Source organism: Belonocnema kinseyi, chromosome 2 (genome assembly GCF_010883055.1).
Source record: "Belonocnema kinseyi isolate 2016_QV_RU_SX_M_011 chromosome 2, B_treatae_v1, whole genome shotgun sequence".
Lineage (NCBI taxonomy): Eukaryota > Metazoa > Arthropoda > Insecta > Hymenoptera > Cynipidae > Belonocnema > Belonocnema kinseyi.
The window spans coordinates 91425261-91435269 of record NC_046658.1 but is presented as its reverse complement, the minus strand read 5'-3'; the positions used below and the strand labels follow the sequence as shown (position 1 = coordinate 91435269).

At 26.8% G+C, this 10009-nt stretch overlaps 1 protein-coding gene across 1 annotated transcript in view; it reads right to left on the bottom strand.

Moving 5' to 3' along the window:
* The window catches only part of LOC117168452 (complexin), a 792783-nt gene that overhangs the window by 251768 nt on the left and 531006 nt on the right, over window positions 1-10009 (bottom strand). The gene's annotated exons all lie outside the window — the stretch shown is intronic.

Genomic DNA, 10009 nt, shown 5'->3' with positions numbered 1-10009 from the left:
GAGGGGGATTACTTTGAAGGGGACAAAATAAATATTGAGGAATAAATGAATATTTTTTGAGAAAACCATAAAGTCACCTTATTTTTTGAACACACCTCGTACGTGAATTTTCAACCAAATAGTTGAGCTCCAACCTTAAAAAGGACAAATTTCGAACCGAAAATGAAAGATATACATTTTCAGTAAAAAAATTAATTAAAAGTTGTTATTTCGACCAAAAAATATTCTGAATGTTAATAAAAGTAAAGTGAAGGAAGAAAAAAAAATTCAAAACAAAAGTCTAGCAATACTGGTAGAGGAAACTTTCTACATATGTAGAATGTTAATCATCCTGGTGACTAACTCGTCTTTTGGGTTGCAAATTGAACTCTAACGTTGAAAAGTCCTTAAAAAATTTGAATACTTAGTCGAAAGTTCATGAATTTTATCAAAAGTGAATTTTTCTTAATAGAAAATTATTCGTGTGTGAAAATTAATTTCTTTAAAAAATTTTTTTTTTCAATATTGATTTTTCAACTAAAAATGTAAAAATCTTAGTTTTTGTATAAATTTTACAATAAGAATATTTTGGTTTGCTGAATCCGAATCCATAGTTGGGATGCCGAACTTGTGCTTGTTTTCTTCCGAAATTCCAAAAACATTTTTTAGATACATTTCAAAGCCACACAAAAAAGTAGGAGTTCTGATTGACCAGACTAGTCATTTCTGAAGTATTTTGAGTCACTGATTCTGAATTCAAAATTCACAGTTTAGCTCTTGTTTCCTTCCTTAACAAAAAAATGTATGACAAGTTCTTAAGTTTAGGAAATTTTGAGTTAAGAAGAGAGCAACATCTTACTTCGTAATTTCAACTTTACATTCGTATTTAGCGATCAGGAATACGTAAGGATTGACCTACATGGTTCGTCAGAAATTTTATGTTTGTTTGACTCTAAAATTTACGGAAAAGGTATTTTTTAAGGTTAGGAAGAAAATAATAGCAAACTTCGCAATTTCGAATTGGGATTTATATTCAGCTTTTATTATCAACTAAAAATGAGAAACTTTGAAGCAAAAATAGAATAATTACATTTTCAGTTCAAAAAACTAATTTAAATTAAAACAAAAAAAAACAGTTAAATTTTCAACAACAACAAAATAAATAAAATATTTTAAATCAAAAAGATAAATTTTCCACAAACAAAGAAAACTATTTTCAACAAAATACATTAATTTTCTACTAAAAAATATTAATTTTCATATGAAGCCAGAAAAGGTCAATTTTAATTAGAAACAATAAATTGTTAACCAAAAGGAAAATAACAACAATTACAACAAAATTATTCAATTCCAATAAAAGAAATTAATTTGTAACCAAAAAGATGAATTTTGAACTAATAGGATTATTTTTGTACCAAAAAGAAGAATTTCAAACAAAATAGTTCGATTTTAACTAAAACAGATACACTTTCTTATTAATATTTAATTTTTAAAGAAATAGTTATATTTCCAACCAAACAGATGAATTTTAAAACTAGAAGATTAAGTTTTGATTAAAAAATATTAAATTTATACACAAAATGGAATCTTTAGATTTTAATTTTAAAAAATAATTTGGAAAAATACTTATTGCTAACAAAAGAAATTAATTTTCACCCAGAGATCATTTTATATTTGAAAAAATTTTAATTTTAACAAAATACATAAATTTTTTACCAAATATTTGAATTTTTAAAGGAATTTTTATCATTATAGTCCAATTTTTAACAAAAAGGGTGAATTAGATATTAAGAAGAAAAATATTTTACATGATTAATCATCATCCAAAAAATGAATTCTTTACAAAGTAATTCCATTTTTAACAATTTGATTCAGTTTTTTCTGACATTTTGTGACCAGTTTCAAATTTCGTGACATTAATTCAATTTCTGGAATTCTTTTACCTGCGGCACCCCTGATACAGTTGTCTGGAATCTGCCGTTTTTTTTAGCTTTATTTAAATGCTCACTTACATCAAATTTTTTCTCGTTGAGCAGAATAAAAAGTGTGAATATATTTCAAAAGCATACGAAATCTTAAAGTTGATGGAGAATAAAGTCTAAAATAAGGATCTAAATTTCAAAAGCTTATATGCCAATTGAAGGTGCAAATTGGATCTACAAGTGGAACTCACTTTATTGAACTATAAACCTTCTTTCTTTATAAGGCAGTAGGTATTGAGTAGAGAGAGAGAGAGAGAGAGAGAGAGAGATCTAATGAAAATGGGTTCAGTAAAAATGAAAGAAAAATCGACTCGAATATTTTTTATTTTAGAACCCAGTTATGCTAACTCCGATTTATGCCCGATTGCACCATTCGCAAGCTTTTACGCATGAATGACCAGGGTTAGCCAAGGTTGTCCTTTTAGAATCACAAACCATGCACCCGTGTGCATTGCCCTTAACAGTATTTGATTCGGTCGCTTGTGAGAGAGGTCCTGAATAATTGAAATGCACATACTCATACATTGGATGCATTCTCCCACAAAGGTATAAAAGGTTTAATTATTCGCTTGCCTAAACCGCGATTTAGCCTCTTCAAATTGCTTACTATAAACGCATCCGAATTTCGAATATCGCTAATCATTTCACAAAAGTCAAGCGATAAAGGTATTAATCGATCATGAATCAGTTCAATGTTTAGCCCAAAAATTTAACATGTTAAGCCTTAGGGGAAAAAAAAGATTAAACACTTACAGTGATCACAGTACCTGTTCTCCTTAAAAGACGAAAAGGTACAAGTTTTCCAAAAATAATTGAGAAATATATGCCCAAATATAATTGATAAGTTAAATAAACATGCGAATCAGTGTTTAAGAACATATTTTCATTTTATCATATCCGCGCTCGCAAGGTCTTGACCGTCAGACACAAAAAAAAGTGACCGCTCGGAGCAATAGCGTCAGGGAAAAACAATCAACATTGACAAACCTGATCAGGAATAGTTAAAACTTCTCAATTATAATATTATTTGAAATTTTAACTCAAGTAAATCAAATAGGTTCAAAGAAGTATTAACATGTATCAAATATGGCGTCGATTAATGTCAAAAAGTTGTACCCTGTATATATTTTTTTATTCGTTGCTTCTACATTAATTTATTTTCTCTCAAATACGAAAATCCACATTTATATACCATTAAAGCTTTGCTGTATCTCGATTCTTTAGCAAATTTTTTTACTCAAATGTGCATGACATAGGATTCATTTTTTTTTACTGCAAGAGAACACAATTTTATAATGTCATTCAATGTTTGATAAGAGTACTCGAAAAGAAACATAATTTTAGACAAATTAAGTATAAGTAAAAATCTTTTTTCATTATAATTAAAAATATACTTTGGGGAAAAGTTTTAGTAATAGTTGGTTTTTATAAAAACAGTCTGGAAATTGTTATTTAAAAAAAACTAGGTTCACAGGTTTTGCTTATGTTTCAGCGAAAGTTTGTAACAACAAATATTGAAAAAAAACTAGCAAGATACCTATTTTTATATCCGTACAGTACAAATTGAGAATCAAAAGCTGCTATGGATTTTTACTAACTTATTCCTCAACATTTTCAGAAAAATCGCTAGCATTCTCATTATTTTAAAGTTTTGTAAATAATTTTCTGTCGAATTAAGAATGAAAACTAAAAGTACAATCAGATGCCAGTATACAAATTAAATTATTGTATTATTTTTAATAATGTCGCACTTTGAATATCTACCACACTCTTTGGAAGTTTGCGTCATCATTTATGAAATTGAAATATCAAAACATTTTGTCAAATTTTTAGATTAATTTTTTGTTTAATTTGATAAAATTATGTCATCTTAAGAAAAAAAAACATATTAAATCGGCAACTGATTCTGCATCGAACATGAACCGCGAACTTTTTTAATTTGGATATGGTCTCACAAGATTATGAAATTTTCAATTGAAAATAAAAGTTTACTTTTTCAATTGGAAAATTTAACAAAGTGACTTTATCAAATAATAAATGTTTCGATATTTGTAAGTCTGACTTTTAAATATTAACTTGCAAATGTCTGCAATATTCTGAATTATTCAGGTTAAAATATTAGTTTCAAAGATGTTTTTACTTTATTAAATGAGGGATTAAAGTCGCATCAACTGCAGCGGTCATCAGCAAATGCAATAGGTTTTATGAATTCTTTGCTTGTAGAAAAAGCATTGTGTCAAATAAGAAGATCAATAAATTTTTTTGTTATGATGCACTTAAAATCCAATTATTCATTTCTGAAATCTTGATTTGTAGCATTTTATTTCCACTACTTCCCAATTTCTAAACGCAAAATATTAAATAATTAATTTTCGATTATTGTTTTTTAAATTTTAAATAAATCAACTTAAAAGTCCTGAACTAAGATACATTCAATTACAAAAATCTGATATTTATCACTATTAGGATTTATAAACTAAAACAACAATTGCGAACATCGCAAATCAAAGTTTTTGAGTGTTAGGTAATTAATTTACAAATAATTAAATTCTATATGCGATGGCTTTTTATATTTGAAATTCTATTAGGTTGTCAGTGCAAAATTTGTATTACGTAACTTTATTCGTTGGGTTATTTTAAATTTTTTCACGATGAACAATGAAAGGAAGAAACTTGTTCATCTTTAAAAGTTTTACGAACTGTATTATGACTTTTCCAATAACTTTTTTTTACTGCGAAAAAGCCAATACCTCAGAAATAGTTCCAGACATCCAACAAAAACAACAGGCCATTTTGTAGAACTTTCGCAGATGAAGAATTTTTTGCTGTCTTTACTTTTTTTTGCAGGTATCTTGATTTTGGAAACTTAGTCCATATGTCTATTTCAAAGAAAAAAAACTATCGTCTGAAGTTTAAAGCTGAGATGCGTGAAAGCTTTTAGTCTTTTAAGATTTAAATCTATATGAAATCTCAATGAATTTATACCATAGCATGAAAAGCTTGTTTTATATCATTATAAACCGTTTATCTATTGAATCAGATTTTTAATAGAAATTTAGTTGTTTCTTTAAAATCGTTTCAAATTTCCAATTAAAACATTTTGAAACAAAAAGCGTTGAAAGTAAATTAATTAAAATCCGGAAGGCACCAATTTGATTTTCTTGATTAGAAGTGAAACTATTATCCCTTCTTTTTATCAAACTACTTTCAGGTAAATGGTTAATTGCTCTGATTTTTGATATTCACTAAATTCAAGATTTTAGGAAGTGTTATAAATCTTAATATTCTCTTGTTGAATTTTTGAAATTTGTAGAAATCCCTGGAATTAAAATGTAATTTATTCCGAAAAGGATTAATCATTTGAACTCCTTTTAATATAAATAATATGGAGTTAATATTTTCATTTAATTTATATAGAATAAACATTAAAATGCCTGGAGATTTTTGAAATCCCTTGAGTGCCTGGGAAATTTAATTAGATCCTTTGAATCTTGTACAGATTTTTGAAATATTTTCAAATACCTTGAAGCCTTTGGAATTCTTAAGAATCACATGAATTCAATCAAACTTCTGTTATTTTCCAAATTGCTCTAGAAATTCCTTTAAATCTTTGAAAACCCTTCAAAATTTTTTCAAATCCCTTGATCTTTTTTATATTATTTAAAATCTTTTGGAATCCATTAAAATCCCTAATGTTTTTGTATAAAGTAAAAATCATTTAAAAGATATAAATAACTTCAAATTCTTTCGATGTCATTTAAATTAAACTTATTCATTTAATTTCGTTAAAAAAAAACTATTGAAATCCATATAAATCTTTAAAACCCCTTGAAATCCTTATAAATTCAATAAAATTCTTGAAGCTTATACATTTTTTTGAAATACCTTAAAATCCTATAAAATCTTTGCATCTGATGACATTTCTTTATATTTAGTTAAAATATTTAGAAATGCTTTTGATACCCTTTCAAGCCGTAGGAATCCCTAAAAATGTGTTGATAATTTTTTTTGTATTATTTTAAAATCTTTAGAATTAAGAGACGTTAAAATCCCTTGAAATCTTTAAATTCGCTAAAAATTCATTCAAATTAATTTAAATTTAATTTATTTTCCAAAGTTCAGAAAATCCTGAACCTTATGAAATCCTTCAAAGGCAAATCCTTCTTGCAATCCCTCGAAATTTTTTAATCTTATTAAATCCTTTGGAATCCCTAAAATCCCCAGAAATGTTTGTGAATTTATAAAGTCCACTAAACACTCTCAAATTGTTTTAAAATTACTTGAGATCCATAGAAATATTTCTAAATCTCTTGAAAACCGATGAAATCTTTTAAAATTCATTAAAATATTGTAAAAAGCAAAATTGCTTGAAATAGCTTAAAATCCCTTGAAATTTTTATAATCGCTAGAAACCGCTTCAGATTGATTTAAATTACATTCAATTTATTTTTTTTAACTGTAAATAATAACAAACTCTTTTAAGTCGCCGTAAAAATATTTTTAAACCTCTTAAAAACTAATTAAATCTTATGAAATTAGTTTCAATACTTAGAAATTCTTTAATCATGTCTTGAAATACTTAAACTTCCTTAAAATCATTAAAATCTTTAGGAATCCCTTTAAATTTATTTCAATTAATATATTTCATTCTCTGAACCTAAAACAATTCAAAATTCTCTGAAATCCCCTAAAATTTGGTAAAATGTCATAAAATCGTCTCGAATTCCTTGAAATCCCCAAAAATGTTTTGAAGTTTTTAAAATCCTCTAGAGTCCCTCGAAATGTTTCGAAATAACCTGAAACCCATGAAAATATTTTTATATCACTTAAGACCCGATAAATGAACCTTTTAAAAATATCTGAAATATTTGGAGCCCCTTTCAAATCTGTGAAAATACTCTTAATTTCTTTAAAAGTGATGAATTTTAATTAGCTAGAATATTTGTGAGACCCTTTAAATCCTTGAAAATCCGTGGAATTTTCTATACATTTGTTGATAATATTCTCTGATATGATTTGATATTATTATTTAACAATTATAGTTCAAATTTCTTTAATTACGGGGAATTCCTTGAAATACCTTTAAATCTGTTGAATTTTTTGAAATCGCTAAGACTAACTTCAAATTTAATTTTTTTTTTATTTTCCATAGTTCACTATAAATATTTCTAAATCTTCGAAAATTATAAAAAATTCTTTAATAGCATTTGATGATTTGTAAATCTCTTAATATTTTTTAGAATTGCAAGAGTCCCCGGGAAAGTGTAGAAATCTTTAAAATCCTTCAAAGGAGTCTAAAGAATCTCGAAATAATTTTAAATTCTCTGAAATCCGTGATTTTTTTTTTGATCTTTCAAAACCCGGTGAAGCCTTTCAAAATTAAAATGTTGAAATCCTGTTTAATTCCCTAAAACAACCTGATATATTTACAAATTTGACAAATGCGAAATTGCTTAAAATCGATTAGATTCTCTGGAATTCTTCGAAATTGCATAAAATTAGTCAAAATCTAACGTTAAAGAAATAAATAAGTCGTTTGTACTTTCTTTATTTTTTGCATCCACTCTTTCGATATTTGAATATTCTTTATTTCTACATTTATTCATTGCAGGTAAACCTTTCTAAACTTAGACTGAAGATTGCAGGAATAACCGAAGCTTCGAAGTATAGGCCCATAATGATTTTCCTGTAATGAATTTCTTATAATTTTTGCGCGACTCAAAAAAACTCATTGTAGAAAATCATTATAAGGAAGGCAACTGAATTCAAGGATAAGTTACACGTTTTGATTGAAACTGAGACTAGGCAGCAGTATAATAAACTCCAGTTGTAGGTCGAAGGAAAAGCACGTTCTTGTCTTATCGCAATAGCAGTAACCATAAATTTTCAAAGTAAAAAAAGCAAAGAAAAACAACAGGTTACAACTGTATTACGTTCTGCTAACTCTGTCCCGCCGGCGAAAACAGGCGCACACGTTTCGGCTGGAGCGTGTGTTATCTTCTGCAAGCTAAGCGTATGGAGTGTTGCTAAAATATTATGAAAAGGGAGAGAACAGGAACAGAAACCTAGTGAGTTAGTACACACAAAAGGGATGAAAATATAGTATTTTCAGAATTTGCAAGTCATTCAAAACGAATTATGTACTCTCGGATGAAAATTTTAAACGCGATAGCTCAGGGATTAATATCCAAATATGCATTCATATGGGTGGTGTTAAAAAAGTTAATAATAGCATGTCCTTGTAATATTAAACGTTTGACTTTGGCGGAATTACTGACTTTTTAAAAGTATAAAAAAATCCTACTTCTAACGCTGTTTCAGATCTACTGATGATGATGATCTCCAAAGGAAAATTTTCAAGTCATTAAATGTTTTTTAGTTATTATTTTGAAATCTTTTAAATAGTTTGAACTCTTTTTGAAAATTTATAAATCTTTGTTTGAAATCTTTAAAAATCTTTGACATCTGATGTGCACACTTCTATGAAGTTTGCTGACTTCTTGTTAAATTTTTGAAATCTTTGAAACCTTTGTGAAATATTTTAAAAGGCTTGGAAACTTTTCGAAATGTTGAATATCTTTGTGAAATCTGGTGAAAGCTTTGTGAAACTCTTTGAAACCATTTAAAATCTTTGAAATATTTTGGAATCAGGAACACCTTTTCGATAGTTTAAAAAAGTTTTAAATCTTTTAAATCTGCTGCACACACCTTTGTTAACTCTTTTGTATCCTGGTGAAATCTTTGAAATTATTGTGAAATCTGATAATAGCCTTGACAATTTTGAGAATTGTTTTAAAATGTTTGTGAAATCTTCCCAAATCCGTCAGATCTCATAAATCTTTGTAAATATTTTGAAATTCATAAAAATGTTTTTAAATCGTTTAAATTTTTTAAATAATTACCGAAATTTCAAACGAGGATTGAAGGGTTTCAAAACATTTTAAGGATTTTAATAATTACGCTAGGATTCAAAAGATTTTACAGTGAAATCTTTTGCATCTTAGCGTAATTATTAAAATCCTTAAAATGTTTTGAAATCTTTGTCCATATTTTTAAAAAGTTTGATATAAATTTAAAATCTTCATTGGCATCTTTGTAAAGTCTTTTGAAATCGTTTGAAAGCATTAAAATATTCAAAAATCTGTGACATTCTTGTCAAATTTTGTGAAACTATTTGAAATCTTTGAAATCTGATATAAACGATGTTTGAAATGTTCTAACGCCTTTTCGATCCTTTTAAAATCTTAGAAATCTTTTAAAAGTCTTTTGAAATCTTTAAAATTATCGCAATATTTTTTTTAAATCTTGTAGAATTTTCTAAAATATTCTGAAACGTTTTCAAATCGTCTTAAATTCTTTAAAATGTTTGAATTTGAAGACATACGCCTTTGTTAAATCTTTTGTATCCTTACGGTATCTTTGAAGCCTTTGTGTAATCTTTATAATATTTCTGAATTCTTACTGAAGTCTTTGTAATTGCCGAAATCTTTTGAAACCTTCTAAATGTGATCTACACGCATTTGTGAAATCTTTTACATCGTCGTGAAACCTTTGAAATCCTTGAAAACACTGTGCAATCTTTTGAACTCCTTTTTGATATTGTTAAATATATTGTAATATTCAAAATCTTTCTCAAATATTTTTTAAGTATTTTGAAACCATTTGAAATATTCGAAATATTCTTAAATTTTGGATATTTTTATGAAATCTTTGAAAGTATTTGAAAGTATTTCGAATCTTAGTGAAATCCTTGAAATCTTTGTGAGATCTTTAAAATATTTTAGAAATCTTTTAAAATATTGAACAAATTTTTAAACAATTTGAAATCCTTCTGAAACTTTCTCAAATCTTTCAAATTATTATAAATCTGCTGAAATGTTCTAAAACATATTTTTTATTTCGTGAAATCATTTTAATCTTTATGAAGTCTTTAAAATCTTGAAAACGTTTGTGCAGTCTTCTGAAAGCCTTGACAAATCTGTGAAATATTTAAAAACCTTTGATATCACTGTGATCTTTTAAAAGATTTTGAAAGATTTTTGAATGTT